Consider the following 25120-nt stretch of genomic DNA (forward strand, 5'->3'; position numbering starts at 1 on the left):
CCCGGCCAATTACCGCCCCATCAACCTACTCTCAATCATCAGTAAAGTGATGGAAGGTGTCATCAACAGTGCCATAAAGCGGCACTTGCTTAGCAATAACCTGCTCAGTGACGCTCAGTTTGGGTTCCGCCAGGGCCACTCAGCTCCTGACCTCATTACAGCCTTGGTTCAAACATGGACAAAAGAGCTGAACTCAAGAGGTGAGGTGAGAGTGACTGCCCTTGACATCAAGGCAGCATTTGAACGAGTATGGCATCAAGGAGCCCTCGCGAAACTGAGGTCAATGGGAATCAGGGGGGAAACCGTCCGCTGGCTGAAGTCATACCTAGTGCAAAGGAAGATGGTTGTGGTTGTTGTTGGCCAATCATCTGAGCTCCAGGACATCACTGCAGGAGTTCCTCAGGGTAGTGTCCGAGGCCCAACCATCTTCAGCTGCTTCATCGATGACCTGCCTTCAATCATAAAGGTCAGAAATGGGGATGTTTGCTGATGATTGCACAATGTTCAGCACCATTCATGACTCCTCAGATACTGATGCAGTCCGTGTAGAAATGCAGCAAGACCTGGACACTATCCAGGCTTGGGCTGATAAGTGGCAAGTAACATTCGCACCACACAAGTGCCAGGCAATGACTATCTCCAACAAGAGGGAATCTAACCATCTCCCCTTGACCTTCAATGGCATTACCATTGTTGAATCCCCCACTATCAACATCCCGGGGGCTACCATTGTCCAGAAACTGAACTGGAGTAGCCATATAAATACCGTGGCTAGAAGAGCAGGTCAGAGGCTAGGAATTCTGCAGCGAGTAACTCACCTCCCGACTCCCCAAAGCTTGTCCACCATCTACAAGGCACAAGTCAGGAGTGTGATGGAATACTCTCCACTTGCCTGGATGGGTGCAGCTCCAAATACACTCAAGAATTTCGACACCATCCAGGACAAAGCAGCCCGCTTGATTGTTTGTCGATGAGGTGCCATTCACTCCCTCCACCACCGACGCACAGTAGCGGCAGTGTGTACCATCTACAAGATGCACTGCAGCAATGCACCAAGGCTCCTTAGACAGCACCTTCCAAACCCGTGACCTCTACCAACTAGAAGGACAAGGGCAGCAAATGCATGGGAACGCCACCACCTACAAGTTCCCCTCCAAGTCACACACTATCCTGACTTGGAACGATATCGCTGTTCCTTCACTGTCACTGGGTCAAAATCCTGGAACTCCCTTCCGAACAGCACTGTGGATATACCTACCCCACATTAACTGCAGCGGTTCAAGAAGGCAGCTCACCACCACCTTCTCAAGGGCAATTAGGGATGGGCAATAAATGCTGGCCTGGCCAGCGGTGCCCAAATCCCATGAATGAATTAAAAAAAAATCCTTCCTATAGTGTGCCCAAAACTGTATAGTACTCCAGTTCTGGCCTAACTAGCATTTTATACAGCTCCATCATAACCTCCCTGCTCTTATATTCTATGCCTCGGCTATTAAAGGCAAGTATCCCATATGCCTTCCTAACCACCTTATCTACCTGTGCTGCTGCCTTCAGTGATCTATGGACAAATACACCAAGGTCCCTCTGACCCTCTGCACTACCTAGGGTCCTACCATCTATTGTATATTCCCTTGCCTTGTTAGTCCTCCCAAAATGCATCACCTCACACTTCTCAGGATTAAATTCCATTTGCCACTGCTCCGCCCATATTATCAGCCCATCAATATTGTTCTGTAATCTAAGGCTTTCCTCCTTACTATTTACGACACCACCAATTTTCACATCATCTACGAATTTATTGATCACACGTCCTATATTCACATCTAAATCATTAATGTACACTACAAACAGCAAGGGTCCCGGCACTGATCCCTGTGGTGCACCATTGGTCACAGGCTTCCACTTGCAAAAACAACCCTCGACAATAACCCTCTCCCTCCTGCCACTGAGTCAATTTTAGATCCAATTTGCCAAATTGCCCTGGATCCTATGGACTCTTACCTTCTTGACCAATCTCCCATGCGGGACCTTATCAAAAGCCTTACTGAAGTCCACATTGACTACATCAACTACTTTACACTCATCTACACATCTAGTTACTGCCTTGAAAAATTCAGTCAAGTTAGTTAGAAATGATCTCCCCCTGACAAAGCCATGCTGAATATCCCTGGTTAATCCCTACCTCTCCAAGTGGAGATTAATCCTGTCCTTCAGAATATTTCCAATATTTTCCCAGCCACTGATGTTAGTCTCACCGGCCTATAATTACCTGGTTTATCCCTGATACCCTTCTTGAATAACGGTACCACATTCGCTGTCCTCCAGTCCTCTGGTACTTTTCCTGTGACTAGAGTGGATTTGAAAATTTGTGCCAGAGCCCCTTCTATCTCCTCCTTTGCCTCACGTAACAGCCTGGGATACATCACATCTGGACCTGGGTATTTACCCACTTTTAAGCCCACTAAAACATCTAATACTTCCTCCCTTTCAATGTTAATATGTTCAAGTATATCACAACCCCCTCCCTGATCTCTACACCTACATTGTCCTTCTCCACAGTGAACACAGATGAAACGTGATCATTTAAAACCTCACCTATGTCCTCCTGCTCCACACACAGATTGCCACTTTGGTCCCTAATGGGCCCTACTCTTTCCCTGGTTATCCTCTTGCCCTTAATAAACTTATAAAACGCCTTAGGATTTTCCTTTATCTTGCCCACCAGTGTTTTCTCATGTCCCCTCATCGCTCTCCTAATTACTTTTTTAAGTATCCCCCTACACTTTCTATACTCCTCCAGAGCCTCTGCTGTTTTCAGTGCTCCGAATCTGCCATAAACCTCCTTTTTTTCCTGATCCAATCCTCTCTATCCCTTGACATCCAGGGTTCCCTGGACCTGTTGGTCCTACCCTTCACCTTAACGGGTACATAAGGTACATGTTGGCTCTGAACTCTCACTATTTCCTCATTGAATGACTCCCACTGGTCTGATGTAGACTTTCCTACAAGTAGCTGCTCCCAGTCCACTTTGGCCAGATCCTGTTTTATCATATTGAAATCGGCCTTCCCCCAATTCAGTACTTTTATTTCTGGTCCATCTTTGTCCTTTTCCATAACTACCTTAAATCTTACAGAGTTATGGTCACTATCCCTGAAATGCTCCCCCACTGACACTTCTACCACTTCATTCCCTAGGATTAGGTCCAGTACTGCCCCTTCTCTTGTAGGACTTTCTACATGCTGGCTGAAAAAGCTCTCCTGTATGCACGTTAAGAATTCTGCCCCCTTTAAGCTTTTTTCACTAAGACTATCCCAGTTGATATTGGAGAAGTTGAAATCCCCTACTATTATTACCATATTATTTTTACACCTCTCCGAAATTTGCCTACATATCTGCTCCTCTATCTCTCCCTGACTGTTCGCAGGCCTGTAGTACACTCCCAGCCAAGTGACTGCCTCCTTTTTATTTTTAAGTTCTACCCATGTGGCCTCATTTGAGGAACCTTCCAAGATATCATCTCTCCTTACTGAAGTAATTGACTCCTTGATCAACAGTGCAATGCCACCTCCTTTTTTACCCCCTCCCCTGTCTCGCCTGAAGGTTCTATACCCTGGAATATTGAGCTGCCAGTCCTGCCCCTACCTCCACCATGCCTCTGTGATAGCAATAATATCATAATCCCATGTGCGAATCAACACCCTCAATTCATCTACCTTACTCGGAAGACTCCATGTATTAAAATAGATGCAATCCAGCCTTGCATTTTTCACTTGTGCCTTAACAGGTCTATATTTTCTCTGCCTTCCAGACTGACTCAGTTTTATTCGATATTAGACTGTGCATCACCCACCACTGTACCTCCACTCTGTATCCCATCCCCCTGCCAAATTAGTTTAAACCCCCCGCAACAGCACTAGCAAACCTCCCAGCAAGGATGTTGGTCCCGTTCAGATTCAGGTACAACCCATCCAACTTGGACAGATCCCACCTTTGCCAGAAGCAGACCCAGTGATCCAGGAAACTAAAGCCCTCCCTCCTGCACCATCTCCTCAGCCACACATTCATCTGCTCTATCCTCCTATTCCTATACTCACTAGCACGTGGCACCGGGAGTAATCCAGAGATTACAACCTTTGAGGTCCTGCTTTTTAACCTGCTACCTAACTCCCTAAATTCTTGTTGCAGGACCTCATCCCTTTTTCTACCTATGTCGTTGATATCAATGTGTATCACGATCTCTGTCTGTTCACCCTCCCCCTTCAGAATGTCCTGCAACCACTCCATGACATCCTTGACCCTAGCACCAGGGAGACAACATACCCTCCTGTAGTCACGTTTGCGGCCACAGAAACACCTTCCTGTACCTCTTACAATAGAATCCCCTATCACTACGGCTCTTCCACTCCTTTTCCTTCCCTCCTGGGCAGCTGAGCCACCCGTGGTGCCACAGACCTGGCTCTTGCTGCATTCCCCTGAGAAGCTATCTCCCCCAACAGTATCCAAAGTGGAAAATCTGTTAGATAGGGAGCTGGACCTGGGGGGCTCCTGCACCACCTGCCTAGTTCTTCTACTCTGCCTGGCAGTCATCCATTCCCTTTCTGCCTAAGCAGTCTTTATCTGCGGTGTGACCACCTCCCTGTATGTGCTATCTACGATGATCTCAGCCTCGTGGATGCTCCACCGTGTCTCCAGCCACCGCTCCGGATCCGAAACGTAGATTTCGAGTAGCTGCGGCTGGAGACACTTCCTGCACACGTGTTCGCCCTGGACACTGGAAGTGTCCCTGACTTCACACATTGCACAGGAGGAGCACGCCACGCTGCCGAGCTGCTCTGCCATGACTTACCCTTAATTTATCCCCTTAAATTACCCAAAAATTAGATTATTTACACTAGGGACCTTGATTCCCTAAAAAACGCTACCCACGACCTTAAAAAAAAACTGTCGACCTTTCTCTTTGCTTTTAGTAACTTACCCAGCTATTTAGAGTTATTCCCTAACAGCAGTGACTCACCAACCAATCACCTTATAGCTTTCCTGTGACGTCATGGCTCACTTTGTTTTCAAACTCCAGCGCGCCTGGAATCCTCTCTGCTCCGCTCCCGGAAGGTAAATGACTGGGCCGCAATCCTCGGGCTCAATTTATCAGCTCTGCTCTCGGCGTTCACCCCACAGGTCCGCTTTTCTCTGCTCCGCTCCCGGACGGTAAGTCCCTCGAAATGTGTACCAGAGTTTATGATTTGTATGTCCTCAGGTGACTCAGTAGGCTTAACCTGGAACCACAGGTCTTTGCACGGAGAGGACAAATGTTGCCCTGAGGGAGGGGGTTTCTCGAGCCAGGGTCCTTCTCTCCCTCTTTGTTTTTGACACTTCTCTGCAGTATAGTTTATGTGGTCAGTTTCTGACTGTGCTGTGGCTTGTTGGATGAGGCGTCGCCACATGATATGGCTCGCGGAAAGTTCCTCCCATGTACTGATGTCAATTTGTCCCCTTTTCAATGAGGACTTCAGAGTGTCCTTAAAATGCTTTCTCTCTCCTCCTTGAGCACGGGTGTCATCCATAAGTTGTGAAAAGAGGATCTACTTTGGAAACTGATTCTTTGGCATGCAGATGTAATGTCCAGACCAATGGAGCTGATTTCACATGATCATAATTGCAATGCTGGAGGAATTGGTTTCAGTGAGGATGCTGGAGTTTGTTCGCCTATCTTCCCCACTTGACTTTGAGTAACCTGCGGAAATTCTCCGCAGAGGTGCCTTTGGTAGGTGACCCAAGTCTCACTGCCATACAGAAGAATAGAAATAACAGCAGCGTTGTAGACTGAAGCCTTTATCTTCTTATGGAGATGTCTGTTGAAGACATAGCTATGTAACTTTTGGAAGACTGTGCTGGCACAGCCGATTCTGTGCTGGATCTTCACTTTGATAGTGACCTTTTGAGAAAAATCGCTGCCAAGATATGGGAAGTGTTCAACGACTTTGAAAGTCTCCCCGTCAATAACAATAGTTGGAGATGTAAGTGCTTGGCTGGGGGAGGACGGGTGGAGGATCTTGGTCTTGCTGATGTTGAGTGAAAGACCAACCTTTTTATATGTGGTGCTGAAGAGGTTGAGGGTGGCCTGAATGTCACTTGTAGCGTGGGCCATATCTGCACAGTCGTCAGCATATTTTAAGTCGTGAATGTGCTGGAGAGTCACTTTAGTCTTGGCTCTCAGCCTGTTGAGGTTGAAAAACTTCCTGTCGAGTCAAAACTCAATCATGATCCCTTATGGAAGTTGGTCATGAATGAATTCCATGACCAGGCTGAGGTAAATAGTGAAGACAGTTGGCGCAATCACACAGCCTCGCTTGACGCCCGTTCGGATACGAAAGGGCTCGGTCTCCAATCCATTGCAAAGGATGGTTGCTGTCATACTGTCATGCAGGAGTTGCATGACAGTAACCTATTTTGCTGGACATTCAAGTCTCTGGAGAACTTTCCAAAGAGCTTCGCAGTTAATGGAATCAAAGGCCTTTGACAGATCAATAAAGGCCACACAGAGATTTGAGCGTTGTCCCATGCATTTTTCTTGGATTTGTTGAGCAGCAAAGATTATGTCTGTGGTTCCTGGAAACCACAATGGGTCTCTGGAGGTATGCCTTCGCTGACGGGTAGGAGGCAGTTCAGGAGAATTTGTGTAAGAACCTTCCCCACTATGAACAGAAGGTATATGCCTCTATAGCTCCCACAAATAGATTTATCACCTGTCTTAAAAAGAGAAGCAATGATGGCATTGTGGAAATCGGGACGTAGTACCTCTTTTCCCAGATGTTTGTAAAGAAGGTCTGAGAGTTTGAGCAAGTGTTCAGGACCACCAGTTTTATAGATCTCTGCAGGAATGTTGTCCGGACCACAAGCCATGCTGTTCTTCATCTGTTGGATAACCTTTTGTGTCTCAGCAAATGTTGGCAGCATACCCAAATATGATCTCTCAGGCTGTGAGGGATTGTTTTGGTGGTTTTGTCTGATACAGTTGACTCCTGATAGATGAAGAACTATTGGAACCTTCTCAAATGGTCTCGGATAGCTGCATCATGTTTTAGAAGAGTAATGCCGTCTTCAGCTCGGAGGGGAGAGGGACCATTTGTTTGGGGTCCATAGATGGTCTTGGTAGCCTGGATGAAGCTGCGCATTTCATGCAGGTCTGCGTAACGGTGGATTTCAATGGCCTTCTCTACCCACCACCTATTCTTGGTGATGCATATCATTCTCTGAGCTTCAGATTTAAGTAGTAAATATTCTTCTTGTTTCTGCTGTGATGTCGGGTGATTTTGACACATAATGAAGGCTTGGCTTTTCCGATCGAGAATTTTGCGTACTTCTTTATCTTTCTTGTCAAACCAGTCTTGGTGCCTGCAAGATTCACATCTAATGCTCTGGGTGCATGTCTCTCGGATCACAGATTTGATTTTATCCCAAAGTCTTTCCACACTGGCATCACTGGAACCTGTGAGAGCAAGACGGTCAGAAAGTTGCACCTGGAATTGTTGGCTTGTTTTTATATCCTGGAGAATGTGGATGATAAATCTTTTGGATTTCTTTACAGATCTTCAGTGTTCAGCCAAGCGTATACTCATGGTGGAGTGTGCAAGCCTGTGGTGTGTCCAGCAGTCTTTTGCACCCCACATGGCTCGGGTGATGTGCACATCCTTCCTATCCTGGGCTCGAACAAAGACGTAGTCCAGGAGGTGCCAATACTTGGAGCAAAGGTGTTTCCACATTGCCTTATATTTATCTTTCTGACAAAAGAATGAGTTTGTGATGGTGAACTCATGTTCAGTGTATTTGGTGAGAAGACACTGGAATTTGAATTCCCCACCCCTTCTTTCCCGATGGCGTCCTTCCAGACAGTGTAGTTTCACCCAACTCTGGCATTAAAATCTCACAGTAGATTCAGTTTGTCTTGTTTTGGAACGGCTGCCAATACAGAATCCAGATCTGCATAAAAGAGCTCTTTGATTTTGTCAGTAGAATCGATTGTAGGAGCAGAAGCACTGATGATTGTGATCCATTGGTTGCCACTGAGTTGAAGGCAAAGGGTCATGAACCATTCATTAATGCCAATTGCCAAGCTCCCGAGAAACTATGGCAGTTCTCCTTTCAGGGCATTCACTGTTTTCATTGTCCATACTGGTGTGCACATTCCAAGTACAGAAATTCTTGCATTTTATTGCTTGTGTGTGTTATTGACCTCAAGGGTAGTGATCCCACCAGGTGCTATTTCCTGGTGAGCACAGCCTATGTTTGGCATTTTTTCTAGCCCCTTCCTTAAGCGAGGTGAGCAGAGGAGACCCTAACAAGGACTGCTCAGTCATGGATGCTGCTGCTGGAGAACTACTTCTGTCCCAATTCCAAGAGTTCAGCGACCATCGGGCAACCACCACCTACATGTAGATTTGTGACTCGAGATCTCCAGGTTCACAGCCCTGTCTCCAACACCACTCGTTCATCGGTGTAGGGCTTTTCAGTATCCCTAGCAGAGGACTGCACGTGTCTTCTTTTAACGTGAGGAAGTTGGGACGGAGTAGACAACTGTACAATCTTTATGGGTTGACAATCTTTACCCAATGCCATGACAACTGGTGAGTGCCTTCATATAAGATAGTGTACAACAAAAATGAAAGCACCTTCCATGTCAAGGCTCAAAATGCAGTAAGTTGCCATTATGCCTTCATCCTTCATCATTTGTCTTGGCCTGTACTCTTTAGAGAAGAGAATCAGCTCCACAGATGGCGTCAGGGTGACAAAAGATAGTTCTCTGCTTCCTGGCTAAGCACCATAATCAGGGGGCCATGAACAACAGCACAGGAGTGTTACAACAATGCTAGTGATCTAGAGGATCAAAGGGATGTTGAGAACAAGTAATTGCTGTCTGGACAGGTCAAAAAGAGGTCTGCATTGTGCTCCAGATCGGGTGTCCAAAAGAGTGAAAAAAGAGTGATAAGATTGGTGCGTTCTTTACAATTTTGCCATTCAGGAAAGGTTGCACTTTGATTTAACTGAGGAGGTGGCCCTGGCTCTGAGAGATCTAGAACCACATGGAGTAGACCATCAGGATGACATGCACTCAGAGTCATTATGGAAGGAGGCCATTCAGCCCATAAAGTCTATCCTGGCTCTTCATCAACCTTCTCTGTTACTTCATCAAAAAATTCAATCAGATTAGTCAAGCATGATCCACCTTTTAGAAATCCACGCTGTCTCTCTTTAATTTCTTCCCTGATTATTATTTCTAGAACCTTACCCACCGGTGGTTGCCTGATGGTCGCTGAACTCTTGGAATTGGGACAGAAGTAGCTCTCCAGCAACAGCATCCACGACTGAGCAGTCCTTTTTAGGGTTCTCCTCTGCTCACCTCACTTGAGAAAGGGGCTAGAAAAGATGCCAAACATAGGCTGTCCTGATCGGGAAACAGCGCCTGGTGTTCCAGAACAGCTACAACACTGGCATCCAGCCTGCAATGTGGAAAATTGCCCAGGTATGTCCTGTACACAAAAAGCAGGACAAGTCCAACCCGGCCAATTACCGCCGAATCAACCTACTCTCAATCATCAGTAAAGTGATGGATGGTGTTGTCGACAGAGCTATCAAGCAGCACTTGCTTAGCAATAACCTGCTCAGTTTGGGTTCCGCCAGGGCCACTCAGCTCCTGACCTCATTACAGCCTTGGTTCAAACATGGACAAAAGAGCTGAACTCAAGAGGTGAGGTGAGAGTGACTGCCCTTGACATCAAGGCAGCATTTGACCGAGTATGGCATCAAGGAGCCCTAGCAAAACTGAGGTCAATGGGAATCAGGGGGAAAACTCTCTGCTGGATGGAGTCATACCTAGCGCAAAGGAAGATGGCTGTGGTTGTTGGAGGTCAATCATCTGAGCTCCAGGACATCACTGCAGGAATTCCTCAGAGTAGTGTCCTAAGCCCAACCATCTTCAGCTGCTTCATTAATGACTTTCCTTCAATCATAAGGTCAGAAGTGGGGATGTTTGCTGATGATTGCACAATGTTCAGCACCATTCGTGACTCCTCAGATACTGAAGCAGCCCGCGTAGAAATGCAGCAAGACCTGGACACTATCTGGGCTTGGGCTGATAAGTGGCAAGTAACATTTGCGCCACACAAGTGCCAGGCAATGACCATCTCCAACAAGAGAGAATCTAACCATCTCCCCTTGACATTCAACGGCATTACCATCGCTGAATCCCCCACTATCAACATCCTAGGGGCTACCATTGACCAGAAACTGAACTGGAGTAGCCATATAAATACCGTGGCTACAAGAGCAGGTCAGAGGCTAGGAATCCTGAGGCGAGTAACACACCTCTTGACTCCCCAAAGCCTGTCCACCATCTACAAGGCACAAGTCAGGAGTGTGATGGAATACTCTCCACTTGCCTGGATAGGTGCAGCTCCAACAACACTCAAGAAGCTTGACACCATCCAGGACAAAGCAGCCCGCTGGTTTGGCACCCCATCTACAAACAATCACTCCCTCCACCACCGATGCACAGTGGCAGCAGTGTGTACCATCTACAAGATGCACTGCAGCAATGCACCAAGGCTCCTTAGACAGCACCTTCCAAACCTGCGACCTCTACCAACTAGAAGGACAAGGGCAGCAAATACATGGGAACACAACCACCTGCAAGTTCCCCTCCAAGTCACACACTATCCTGACTTGGAACTATATCGCCGTTCCTTCACTGTCACTGGGTCAAAATCCTGGAACTCCCTTCCTAACAGCACTGTGGGTATACCTACCCCAAATGGACTGTAGCGGTTCAAGAAGGCAGCTCACCACCACCTTCTCAAGGGCAACTAGGGATGGGCTAATAATGCTGGCCTGGCCAGCGATGCCCGCATCCCATGAATGAATTTTTAAAAACTCATAGAAAACCCTACTGACTACCACAAGGGGATTCACAATATGGGCAGAGCATCTTGGATGTCTTCTCTTCTGTCTAACTCAGACTATCTGACACCGCACTCTTCTTCTCCCACATTAAAAAGCAGACATTTCCTCCATCCACTACCCTTCTACCATATGAAGTTACATCATCCCTCTTTCCCCTGACATGACCATGCTCGTAAATCATCACCCGAGTGAATGGGTCAAATTTTTAATTGACTGTGCAGGCCGGACCAGAGAATGGGTGCACCTGCAAAATCCTGCTGCAGGCCGGTGTGCTGGTTTGCCATTATGGTTCTGCCTCTGGGCAATCTTTTGAAGAGGCTGGCTCAGGGCGTGGGGGGAAAACGGCTATCTACTCACAAGCGGCAGATAGCTAATTTGGTCACTTAAATGGCCTATTAAGACCTGAGGCCAACTAGCGACCCACCACTGCTGAGGCCGAAACATGGCCAAGGAAAGAAGGCAGCCTCCTGGCAGCAGACCAGGGGAGGGCATTCCATTTTGCTTGTTAAACGCAACTTCTACCACCTCACAACCCACCCCGCAGCTGCGACTGAAAAATGGACACAGCTGCGGTGATTTCCCCCTCCACAATGGTGGTCTGGCAGCTATGACTAGTTTTCAATTGCTCGTTTTGAAAAGTGTAGCGTGGCTGCCACCATCTTGAGGAGCTCTTTCTCGTTCTCTCTCTTACCTGGTCTGATGGTGGGGCTGCCAATAAAGGCTGGAGAGCCTTCTTTTGGCCATCCTGCCTCAGGACCCTGCTCACCGCCCTTAATTGGATGGCGAGTGCACTCCCTGGCCACTCAAAAATCGCATCGGGTATCAGGTGCCAACGGAATGTGGGGTTGGGACCCAGAAATGGGCCTGACATCGGGGTCCCGACCACAGAACTAAAGTCCAGCCCAATAGGTTAGCACCAAATGAGTGCATCCCTTTTTGTATGACAAAGGATCATGAACAACAAAGGGACATGTCAATGCACAGGCTATTTTATTACAATAATTGCAAAGTGCAAACAACCATTCCAATTTTTCCTAACACTGTGCTTTCTGAGTGCCTACATGTGTATTTCTATTCATTATACAAGTATATCTTCTAAGTGTCATCTGAGGTCTGGATCATGAGAGGTGGTTGGCTCCTTATACTGTACAGAAAGATTGTGGGACTGAGGTACCTTCATTACATGACAGTTGGCTGCATCTCTGGAGAGTATTCTGAGGCAGCCTGATCCCATTTCCCAATTTCAACTGGCATGCTGCTCAAAAGGGGGTTTTGTCATCAGAGATAGCATATCAGGTGGGTGAACTCCAACCATCGACATTCCACGAGGGCTGGACTTGTGGCCCCAAAGATTAATGCGGCATGACTGCTCTAACTAATGGCAGCTAGCAGATGCTGAATGCCTTGCGACACAACAGTAGCCATGTTCTGGAAGCCACAATTCTTGCTGTGCTGTCATCTGTTTCCTATTGCCTCTAGAACTGCAGTCTGCATTTACCGTCCAGGTTGAGGCACAGACTGGTGCACGGCTGCTTCCTAGGTAGGGGTCTACTACAGATTCCAATAAAAAGGTCACTTGCTCTATTGTTGCCCGTGAAGAAGGTAAAACTTTTGTAATCTTGCTTAAAAAGACAGCAGTAGACTCTAGATTGATACCTGTTACTCAGTGCACATCCTCAGAATCTGTACATGGATATGATGTTTCTGATACATCCATCTTTTCAGATGTGGACCCATGAGTTCTTGGTCCCATAACTCTACCTCAGCCTCCTTTGGGAAGGTGGCACATCCTCATTCACTCCTGGTGTTGTATTATTGTTTTAAGAGTGATGTCCCTTGAAGAACTCAGCATGCTAATGAGCTAAGTACCAGGATGTAGTCATGTGTCTTGAAGCCATGGTCATTTTGCACAACAACACCCTAGACAAAGGTTTTGTATATAGTTTGCTCTATATTGTATGTATTAGTTTTTGCTGTTAATAAACCTTCTAGAAATCTTCAAGGAACTGGAATCTACGTATCTCATTGCGTTTCTTAAGATAACATGAAGAAACTCTTGGCATAATGGCAGCGATGGTGAAAAGATAAGATATAAGCTTGAAGACCACGGGTAAAACAGCAAACAAAATTTAAAAGCAATACAGAAAACAGAAGAGAAAATTTGAAGCAATGAATGAAGAGACTTTATAACAAGTACCTGAAAAGAGTGAAAGAAAACTACATACCCTAGAAGGCTGAGAAAAGCTCCATAGAACGGAAGCCTGGCTGTAAACCAAGCAATCGGGTGAGTCATTGTGCTGACGATTGAGAAGTCCCAGTTAAAAATGCAAAGCCGTTGAAGGAGTTTAAATAAAAAATCATTTTCTAAAGGGTCCGGGAGAGTGAGAAAAAGGGGAAACCCTGAATAACGTGCAAACTAAAAAAAGTCCGATAGTGAAAAAAAGTGTGGAAACCCCCGAGTCTCCATTAAACCAGTCAAGCATGAAGATAAAAAACTCTAGCAAAAAGAAGCAAAGGGGAAAACCCTTGAACTGCCTATTGAACAGCTGTGTAAACATACAAGCAAAGTGCTGAAAGAAAAAAAACAGAAAACAGTCAAGCACCTGTTACACTCCATTAAAGCAGCTCAACTGGAAAAAAGAATTTCTTTAAGGGGGAACAACACAGAACTAATAAAACAAGTTTTAAGCCACAGATAGAAAAGCCATAATAAATACAGTGCTGTTGGCACACACAGAGCTGAACAAAGTTAAATACGGAGCAGAAAGCAAAAGAACAGCAGAAGGATGGTTATCAAATGTCCTAGCTTGAACTGGAAAGCCATTGATATCCTATCCAAGTTCAAACTTTTTAAAACAAAGAATGTAGTTATGCTTCATAGACCAAGCAGTTGCAGAACCAGAGAAGCAAGCTGTGAAAATACTGACAACAGTTGGAAATGAGGGGTTATACAGAATCAAAACCTCTGGGCTTCGCTGATGAGGACCAGAAAGATCCCACAAAGATATGGAAAGTGCTAGAAGATCAGCTTCAGGTAAGAGTGAATTCTAGAATTTATCGTCTGGAATTGATGTCCTACGGGCAACAGCCACAGGAATAAATAGATCAATTCACCAGTAGATGCCGTGGTAAGGGTAATTAATTCAATTTTTCAGAAACTGAGCTGTCAGAGTGAATAATGGAGCTGGTGAGTGTCTCAACACCAATTGAAGTGTTTCAAAAAGACCTCTTGGGGTAACAAAAAGGTCACAGCATTGATGCACTGCTAGAAGATGGTAGGAAATACAAAGCCATTGTAGCTGGACAACAGCAACTGCAAGCACTAGTTGCAGCCGACAATATCGGCATGGTAACCAGTGACAAAACGTAAGCAAGCTAAGTGTTAAGTGTGGTTTGTCCCACTCACCGTGGAGTTGATCTGCATTTCAAGATCGGTGCAAGGCATGCGGTGAAAAAGGACACTGGGCCACCTATGCAAGAAATCTGGCTCCAAAGACGTAGCTAAATGTCACATTAGGACACAAACAAACAGAAGACGGGCGCAGCAACATGGCAACAGCAGCAAGGAGAGTGCCAGAGACCTGCGTAAATGCAAGTCGATACATGAAGTCCACAGCGAAACAGATCTGAGATAAGACTCAGGGTGGAGCAACTCTCAGCCAGAAAATGAGCAGGCGTTTCACATTGTGAACCCGACACATTGGGCTGGATTTTACTGGCAGCCCGACGTCAAGGATCGTGGCCGGGAGAGGCCCGCCATGGGCTTCGGCGCCGGAAAGGCACGGCCCTACATTGCCGCCAGCGGCGTGGCCTCATGGCGGCTCCCCACAGCTCGGCATTATTTACTTCATCAGTTGGTAGCCGGCACACCCGCACGGTCCGATCTCCGACCAGTGAAGTATGGAGGAACACTGGTAGGGAGGGGTGAGGAGGCAAGTATATCAGGGCGGGAGTAAAGGAGCAAAGTTAAAGGTTTCTGACCATTTTTTGTGGAGGGGGGGGGGCGTAAGAAGCAGAGGTCTGGTACACAAGGTGAGTATTTTGGAGGGGGAGGGGGAAAGAGGGCAAGGGATGAAATGTAAGTTTATTGGGGAGGTGGAAGAGGGGTTGGGAACATTTACTTAATTATTAGTAATAAATTTTAAATACATGTGTCTTTAAAAATTTAAAATAAATGTAAGGGATGGAAGCCCTTTAAAAATGGCGCTGATGCCTGCACAGTGGCACCGGACGCCGTTGCTGGGGATGGACCGCCTGCTCTTTAAACATCATCAGGGGGGTGGGCAGTCCACCCCGGCCATGTAAATGAGCTGACGTGTATAATATCGTGCCGGCTCTGCGGAGTAAAGTCCGCGCGTGCGGGCTGCCATCTTTGAAGCTAGCCGCCGAGTCAAACAACTGGAACCTTTTGCTACTATTAAAATCATGTGCTCAAAACAGTTGGCAAACACACGCTCAGGACTAAAACTGACACGGGAGCTAATGCCAATATCCTACCAGTCCGAATCCTGAAGGATACGTACCAGGGTTGTTGGAAATTAATGATACAACCGACAACTGCAAAGTTAACTGCATTCAATGGGTCACCCATCCTTTGCAGTGGCACACTAACCATGCAATGCAGCTGTGGCAAGTCAGCATGGGAACCACACATATTTTAACTGGTAGACACGAGCGGACCAGCAGTGGCAGGACTACCAGCGTGTAAGGACCTCAACATTCTGACTATCCACGAGATCACCAAGGTAGTCATTAAAGTGGAAGAGACAAAGAGTACTTGCACTAAGTCAGTCCTACTCAGGGATACGATCGCCGATGTACGGGACAAGAGGGTGGACACCTACCTCATCAGCCTGGACCAGGAGAAGGCCTTTGACAGAATATCGCACACCAACATGATGAACGTGCTTTCCAAAATGTGGTTTGGGGAGGGAATCTGCAATTGGATCAAACTGCTCTACACAAACATCAGTCGCGCCGTCTCAATCAATGGGTGGGAATCAGAAAGTTTCCCGATCCAATCTGCAGTCAGACAGGGCTGTCGTCCCTCCCTTGTCTTGTTTGTTTGCTGTATTGAACCCTTTGCTGAGTCTATTAGGAAGGATGCGAGCATAAGAGGGGTGACAATCCCAGGCAGCGGAGGCACTCAGGTTAAAACCCCCCTGTACATGGATGACGTTGCCGTCTTCTGCTCGGATCCGCTGTCCGTTCGCAGACTGATGAGCATCTGTGCCCAGTTCGAACTGGCCTCGGGAGCCAAAGTTAACCACGGCAAGAGCGAGGCCATGTTCTTAGGGAACTGGGTTGACCGATCCTTTGTCCTCTTCACTGTCAGGTCAGACTACATTAAGGTGCTGGGGATATGGTTCGGAAGGGCCGGGGCGTGCACCAAAACCTGGAGGGAGCGAGTAGCCAGGGTACACCATAAGCTGAGCATGTGGGAGCAGCGATCTCTCACCAATGTGGGTAAGAACCTGGTCATCAGGTGCGAGGCGCACACGTTGTTGCTGTACGTGGCAGAGGTCTGGCCCATACCCTACTCCTGTGCCGTGGCGGTCACCCGAGCCATTTTCCGCTTCATCTGGGGATCCAAAATGGACCTGGTCTGGAGGGACCCTATGTTCAAACCGCTGGATAAGGGCAGGAAAAATGTACCCAACGTCACCCTCATCCTGATAACCACCTTCGTGTGCGGCTGCATCAAGCTGTGCGTCGATCCCCAGTACGCAAACAACAAGTGTCATTATGTGCTGAGGTTCTATCTGTCCCCGGTGTTGCGAAGGATAGGCCTGGTCACATTGCCACGGAACGCTTCATCCAGTTGGACCGTGACGTACCACCTATCCTTTGTGGGAAAGTTTCTGCGGAAAAACACCTTTGACCACCAATCCATCAGGCAGTGATCTGCACAGAATGTCCTCAAGGTCCTACGGGAAAAGGAGATGGTGGAGCCTGTCGGATGGTTCCCCGAGCAGACTGCCAGAGTCATTTGGCAGAATGCCTCATCACCAGAACTTTCAAACAAGCACCAAGATGTAGCTTGGCTGGTGGTGAGAAGAGCCCTCCCAGTCAGATCTTTCCTGCATGCCCGGAATCTCACCCCCTCCGCACAATGCCCTCGAGGTGGCTGTGGTGGGGAAGAGTCAGTTGCCCACCTCCTTCTGGAATGTGTTGTTGCAAAGCAGATATGGAAAGAGATGCTGTGGTTTTTCTCGAGGTTAATCCCAAGCAGCTCTGTAACACATGAGTCTGTGCTCTACGCGCTGTTCCCAGGGACGCACACCGAGATAAACATCAACTGCTGCTGGTGGATTATCAATTCGGTGAAAGACGCTCTTGGCTTGCCCGAAACTTGCTAGCCTTCCAGCGCAAAGAGTTGTCCACGACGAGTGCTGCAGTCTGGCACATTCCAACGTCCAGGACTACGTGTTGAGGGACGCACCAAAGCTTGGGGCAGCCACGGCAAATGCTCAATGGGGAAAGACTACTGTGTAAGGTCCCCCCACCAAGGTAAACTGAGAGGCTGGATCCATGGAAAATCCTTCAGGCTGTATCCAGGAAATATGGGTTTGCTGCAAAATGCACATTGCATGTAAAATGAAATGGAAGGGTTGTGAGGCAACTCACTCCTGTATTGAAGGAAACTGATCTCCTCTGCACTCTTTGTATTGTCGACTTGCTGCTTTTTTGAACTGTTTTTTTCCAGATTTTTATGAATAAAGTATATTTTGGGAAAAAAAAAGTTCCAGACATTGCCTGAAACTTGCTGGTCATTCTAGGTGGTGACTTCAAATGCAACATTAATGCAGCTGGACGATCGGGCAGGGACGACAGCAAAATGGACACTACGTCCAGATTCCTAAAGGGAGCAGTAAAAGATGCCAAGCTGCACAACGTCTTCAGCAACCCTGCAGACGAAGCGCAGCATAGATACACTTGGTCGATACCGGACGGGTCTGCCCATTCCTGGTTTCACTTCCTATTTGTGTCCTGTGGTTTCATGGCCAGATCCACTGACGTCAAGCTGGTGTTTTTCTCTGACCAGTGCCTCTTACTGGCAGACTGTCACTTACAGGATGACCAGCGGGTTGACAGGGGGACATAGAAGCTCAAAGCTACACTGCTAACTCCAGAGAACGTTGAGGAGTTCAAAAAGGATTAAAAAGGTTGGAGGACCGTAAAACCCCTCTTTGAGCCTCCGGTGCACAGGCGGGAGGCGATCAAGGAGAACACCAAGAGGTTCTTTATCTTCAAAGGTGTTCAGAGGGCGAGAGAGAGAGACAGAGGGAAATGTCCTGACTCCAAAAAAGAATGCAAAATCTGCTCTGGCTACAGTCAATGGGGGTCGAGGTTAAGGAGGATCTCCAAGAGGTGGAGAGCCAGCCGGCCTCGCTCTTTGCCACGGAGGCTTCCAAGATCATCTTCCGGTCCAGAGTCCGCTCCGTTGAGCAGGATGAGATGAGCTCGCATTACTTCTTCCAAAAGGTACACAGAGAGAGCTCTGTTATCAGCAGCCTGAAGGAAGAGGATGGCTTGGCAACATCTTCGCAGTCCGACATACGAAGGATCCTTTTATGCTGGGCTGTACGACGTGAAGCCCACGGACAGCACGGCTTCCCAGTCCTTCCTATCATCTATCACGGAGGTCTTAGATGCCAGCATGAGGGAGACTGGACAAACTGCTAACTCTGGATGAACTGACAAACGCCGTCAGGTCCTTCGAGATGAGTAAAACTCCCAGAAGCGACAGCTTACTGGTTGAGTTGTATTCGGCTCTGTGGGACTGGATCGGCCCAGACCTGTAGAAAGTATACAAGAGTATGCTTCTGGCCAGTAGCATGTCAGACTCCATGAGGAAAGGCATCATCACCCTCATCCTCAAGCGGAAGGGGGAGAGGGCGGATATCAGAAATTGGCGGCCAATCTCACTGCTAAACGTTGACTACAAGATTCTGTCCAAAGTCATTGTCAGTCGGGTCAAGTCTGCTCTGGAGTTGGTGATTCACCCTGACCAGACCTGCACTGTACCCGGCAGGAAGATCTCTGATAGGCAATCGTATCCCTGAGTAGCGTGAGACTATGTACAGGGCAGGAGGGTGGACACCTGCCTCATCAGCTTGGACCAGGAGAAGGTTTTTGACAGGATATCGCACACCTACATAATGGGTGTGCTCTCCAAAATGAGGGAATCCGCAATTGGATCAAAATGCTCTACACAAACATCGATAGCGCAGCCTCAATCAATGGGTGGAAATCAGAAAGTTTCTCCATCCAATCTGGAGTCAGACAGGGCTATCCTCTCTCCCCTGTCTTGTTTGTTTGCTGTGTCGAACCTTTTGCTGGGTCCATTAGGACTCATTAGGGCATAAGAGGGGTAACAATCCCAGGCAGCGGAGGCACTGCGGTTAAAGCCTCCCTGTACATGGATGATATCGCCGTCTTCTGCTTGGATCCGCTGTCTGTTCACAGACTGATGAGTATCTGCAAGTAGTTCAAACTGGCCTTGGCGGCCAAAGTTAACCACGGCAAAAGCGAGGCCATGTTCTTTGGAAACTGGGCCGACCGAACCTTTGTCCCCTTCACCGTCAGGTCAGACTACCTGAAGGTGCTGGGGATATGGTTCGGAAGGGCCAGGGCATGCGTCAAAACCTGGAAGGGGCGAGTAGCCAGGGTACACCATAAACTAAGCATGTGGGAGCAGCGATCTCTCTCCATTGTGGGTAAGAACCTGGTCATCAGGTGCGAGGCGCTCATGTTGTTGCTGTATGTAACTCGGGTCTGGCTGATACCCTACTCCTGTGCCGTGGTGGTCACCCGAGCCATTTTCCGCTTTATCTGGAGATCCAAAATGGACCGGGTCCGGGAGGATACGATGTTCAAACCGCTGGATAAGGGCAGGAAAAAAGTACCCAACCTTCCCCGAGCAGAATGCCAAAGTTGTTTTGCAGAATGCCTTATCTGCAGAGCTTTCGAACAAGCACCAAGATGTAGCTTGGCTGGTGGTGAGAAGGGGCCTCCCCTTCAGATCCTTCCGACACACCCGGAGTCTCGCCCCCTCCGCACGTTGCCCTCGAGGTGGCTGCGGTGGGGAAGAGACTGTTGCCCACCTCCTTCTGAAATGTGTCTTTGCAACGCAGGTGTGGAAAGAAATGCAGTGGTTTTTGTCGAGGTTCATCCCAAGCAGCTCTGTAACACAGGAGTCTTTGTTCTATGGGCTGTTCCCAGGGACGCACACAGAGATAAACATCAACTGCTGCTCTTTGGTCTGCCCGAAACTTGCTGGTCTTCCAGCACAAAGAGTTATCCACGACAGTGTTGCAGGTTGGCACATTCCAAGGTCCAGGACTACATGCTGAGGGATGCACTAAGACCTGGGGCAGATGTTGCAAAGTCTCAATGGGGAAAGACTACTGTGTAAAGTGTTCCCGCCAAAGTGAACTGAGGGGCTGGACACATGGGAAACCCCTCAGGCTGTATACACCAAATATGAGTTTGCTGTAAAATGTACATGGCATGTAAAATAGAATGGAAGGGCTGTGAGGCAACTCACTCCTGTATTGAAGAAAACTGATTTCCCTTTGCACTTTTTGGAATGCCAACATGGTGCTGTTTTGAACTGTTTTGTAATGTATTTTTTATTTTTTTTACAGATTTTTATGAATAAAGTATATTTTGGGGGGGAAAAAAAACTTGCTGGTCTTTCAGTGCAAAGAATTGTCAACGACCGAGTTGCAGACTAGTACATTCCAAAGGTCCAAGACTACGTGTTGAGGGACGCACTAAAGCTTGGGGCAGACGCTGCAAAAGCTCAATGGGGGGAAAGGCCACAGTGTAAGGTCCTCCCGCCATAGTGAACCTGGGGGCTGGAACCTGTATAAAACCCCATGTGCTGTATATGGCTTTGTTGTACATTGCATGTAAAATGGAATGGAAGGGTTGTAAGGCAACTCACGTTCTGTATTGAAGAAAACTGATTTCCTTTGCACTGTTTTGGAATGTCAACATGGTGCTGTTTTGTAATGTGTTTTTTGAACAGATTTTTATGAATAAAGTATATTTTCAAATAAAAAGACATGGTCTGAAACTGCTAAGATGCTTGGAGTGTAAGGATAGGCAGAAGAAGTGATCACTCATGGGATCAAAATTTACAGCTCAGTGTAAATAAAAACCAGCAAATCCAGGTTCTGGCAAAAGGTCCAAGTCCCCCACCACAACTCTATCAACTTCTAGACTTGTAGGAATTATGTCCCGTCTTGGTCACAGCGTTTATGAAAAGTAGTGGAAATGATCCAAAAAAAGAATGATTTGAAAACTCAGGCCACTGAAGTACAAATTTAAAAAAAATCAATCTGTTCTGAGTGTAGAACTAAGGCTACACAGTTTTGATCCTGTATTTGGCATCTGTGCATGTAGAATGAGGGAAGGATTTAGATTGTGATCCAAAGCATGTTTATTACAGAGTAAGGTCATCATTCAAGGATGAAATACTGGGAGAAATCAGTCTCTTTTGCTCAATATGCTTTCAACATAACAAAACTGAATCTTTTACTACTGGTTAAAGCTAGTAATGAATCAAGCCTCATTTCTACAATACACAGCATGAGAATACATAACTCAGTTCACCCAACTGGTTCTTTATCTTGTCATTTGCAGCATTAGGTTCGAAATATTTCCTGACTGAGAGTTATATCAACTGTTATTGTATTTATGCATTTTTTACACCATAGTGTCAAACACACCAGGATTGGAAAACATGAAAAAGCATAGGCTAATACTGATAAAAGGACAAATGCAGACTGATGTCAGAAAGAAGCTCTTCAAGCAATGAGTGGTAAATGCTTGGAATGATCTTGCAGATAATGCAAACCATTTATTTGGCATCTCGTTAGATGACATAATAGGGGACTTTGTATGTTTTATCCCCAGACGCATGAAGTAAGATTGACCTAATGATCTCCCTCCTATATTTATCATGCATTTACAATATTAAACACATTAAACAGCTTAAACACTAAGCGTCGCATTAGTAAAATGAGACATGAATAGCATGGTAAAATATGGTTCTATGTAGATGTCCTTTAGCATGCAACAGCATCAGAGCAGCAACGAAGACCCTCAGAAAGATAGCTTGAAAATAAAGACCTATAATATTCCAAACGTTTATTATATATTATAAATGGTGAGTGTTCTCAAGATTCCAAACATACTGACGCAAACTTCAGTTGCGGAGCGCACATATTTTCAGTGCTGCTCTTGCAGTTTTGGGCCCCAAATGGCTAATTGTGTGAGACTGCAGTGAAGTTATGAATGTGAGCTATGAGTTGTAACTGAGAGATTGGTGTTAGCTAAGTGATGGGGATGTAGTGCATTGAACAGTGACGCTAGTGGTGCAGTGGGCAGGATATGGCATTTGAAGGCGCATTCACTTACCTTTACCACTTGCGAGTGGAGTGAACTTCTTGCAGCACTGTATCTAGGACCATGGGGATACACTGTTAGCCATTGTGGTCAATCTATCTGCTCTCAATGCCTTTGCAGTGTCTGGCTGGAGAGTGTCATGGTACTTTGGACAGAGGGCCTCTCTCCTCCTGTGTCAAGGCCTCCAGTGCTGCGACAGAGATTGTGGAGCTCATTGTATCCCCCATTGTCCCATAGTCCCTCTTCTTGCAGGCAGACACTGTTCACTTCCAGTACCTGCTCCAGTCAAAATGCACCACCCCTTTAAGGGGTGCAGGCTAGGCTGAACTTTTGCTAGCCTCTCACGATTTTGCATCCCCTGCTCAGGTATGCAATCGCTCAAAAGCGCTGCAATCATGCACATCTCCAGGCGGCATAAAGTTTGTGTGCTGTTTTGCATTGGAAACCACAAGTGTGGGTTAATCCGGTATTGCAATTCCCACGCTTGTTTTCAGGTCTTACCGAATTTCACTGCCACTGCATCTGCTGGTGATGATGTGATAGTAACATTACGTGACTAATTCAGTATAATGGGTTGCATTTAACATTAGGTGACATCCCTTTACTCCTCTCCAGAAATCCCAATATTCCCATTCAGGTACTGGATGCTTGTATTGAATGGCAGAACAGGCTCGAGAGGCCATATGGTTTATTCCTGCTCCTATTTCTTATGTTCAAGATATATATGATGATAAAGAACAAAGTTTAAAATAGGCAGACGATCAGGAAGCAGTTGCCAATACATATGAGTAAAATAAGCTTAGAAAAGCATATCTCAATTTTAAAGTATGCCCACCTATCAACCAGAATCTATTTGCATACAAGGACTCACGGAAGTGAAAGTAAAGCAGCTGCCAGCATCTAATATTGCAAGAGGAAGCTGAATTTAATTTAAAAGACTATTCTCAATAGCAGAAAATGAATAAGGATGGATGACAGAGATGGAAGCATGGGGCAGTCAAAAGAAGAAAGGTGTTAAGAAAGTACTTCCATTTTTGTTAAATTTTGAGGACTAGTTTTAAAACTGAAAAAAGGATTCCATAGATGCTATACTGTGTTTTTTTTTTTTAAAAGAGGTCACTGTAAGATCCTTTGGACTTGGTTTATAAACAACCCTTACTGGAAGTCACTTGTCTTCAGATAATTACCCAGCAGGGGCTTTTTGAGTTGGGGGAAATGTTTACAGAGAAGTGACAGGTCAAGATTTATAGGAATCAGGAGGATTGACTCTTGAGATATTGTTTTGGTTTCACTTTGGACAGTCAGTTGAAGAAAACCAGCCGAGAGAACAGTCACCTCTTTGAAAAGCCTGCCAGCTTTTTCGTCTCTTTCAGAAGCTCTTAGAAGCAAATGTAAGAAATAAAGAAATTGATGCTACATTCGTCCTGAAAGGCCTGCTTGAAACCCCTGTTGCTGTATTTCTCCTGAGACACTGGAAAAATCTGCTGGATAGATCCTCAACGCCGCCTGAGCGCATAGCTCTAGAGAAATATCCCAGTGACAGCCGTCGACACGTTTTTGGGACGCCAAACCAAAAAAGGGACAACTGCCATCTTTCCATATCTTCTCTTTTTTCTTCAAGAATTAGAAAGTATTTGGCCAAAGTATTTTTTTGTCCTTTTTTTGTATCAGAGCTCTAAAGAAAATCTCTATTTTGTTCCCGTTAACGTGTGCATGTATGCACACACATGCATGTGTGAGGGGCTAAGGTAAAAATGAATTTTCATATTTCACTGTGTGTTAATGCTTTGCTTCCTTACTGGTTATGTCTTGTTTTATAATAGACAGATAATTTTGTTGTTTCTTAAAAAAGTTAGAGTATTTTATTCTGGGATAAAAAATTGAGTCTATGATTGACCACATCAGTAGCTGGGTAAACATTTAAATATATGGCGTGACCTGTGGAGAAGTGGAACTAGAAAAAAAAACAGTGCACTCCTCCCGCCTCGGTCGTAACAAAAGTAAGAGTCAGAAAATGTGGAACTTCACTCGCAAAATCATCAAGCAATTGAACATCACACAATAACAATGAAGCACAAGGTGCAAAAATCAAGGGAAGACTAAACAAAATTTCATTTCTACCACTGTCAAATAAACAGGATTAAATATTGCCACCAAGTTAGCACGAAACCCATTGGAAAACAACTGCGCGTATGCAATTTCTCCCATTAGCTTCAGTCTTCACACCTCTGCCACTAATCAGAGATCCCTGCAGGCCTGCTTAACACAAAGGCACTTCCTCATCATGCTCCAACAAACCAAATCTCCTCCCCCACTGAACCGATAATGCTCCTCCATTTCGTCTTCCCACAGAATATTGCAACCACTGAAAATGTTCATTATATGGCCCCCGTGTAAAGAATTACCCCCTTCGAGGTAGACGCCCACCTGGCACGGAGACTTGCTGAAACAGCCTGTGACCATTTCTATCTCCTGTTCCATCCCCAACTTGCTCCTCTCCCCTTCCCCCTCCTGTTCCTTTCTCCACCTCCCCCTTTTCACTTCATGCTCGCTCCCTCCCCATCTTTTGCTGCATTACTGCCTCAGTTTCTTCCCTCTCCACCGTCACCTCTTCCATTCCTCTCCCACCTTCTCCTCCTGCCCCATCACATCTCTTTCCTGTCTGCTCCATCTTTCATCCTTCATCTCTCTGCTTCTACTCTTTGTCTCTCACTTCACCTGATACCTTCATCTCCCCTATCCTTCTCC

The 25120-nt window shown here is 46.4% G+C and overlaps 1 protein-coding gene across 5 annotated transcripts in view; it reads right to left on the bottom strand.

Annotated features, from left to right (window-relative positions):
- spata6l (spermatogenesis associated 6-like) overlaps positions 1-25120 on the bottom strand; it is a 148145-nt gene that overhangs the window by 115749 nt on the left and 7276 nt on the right. The window lies entirely within an intron of this gene.

Source organism: Heterodontus francisci, chromosome 4 (genome assembly GCF_036365525.1).
Source record: "Heterodontus francisci isolate sHetFra1 chromosome 4, sHetFra1.hap1, whole genome shotgun sequence".
Lineage (NCBI taxonomy): Eukaryota > Metazoa > Chordata > Chondrichthyes > Heterodontiformes > Heterodontidae > Heterodontus > Heterodontus francisci.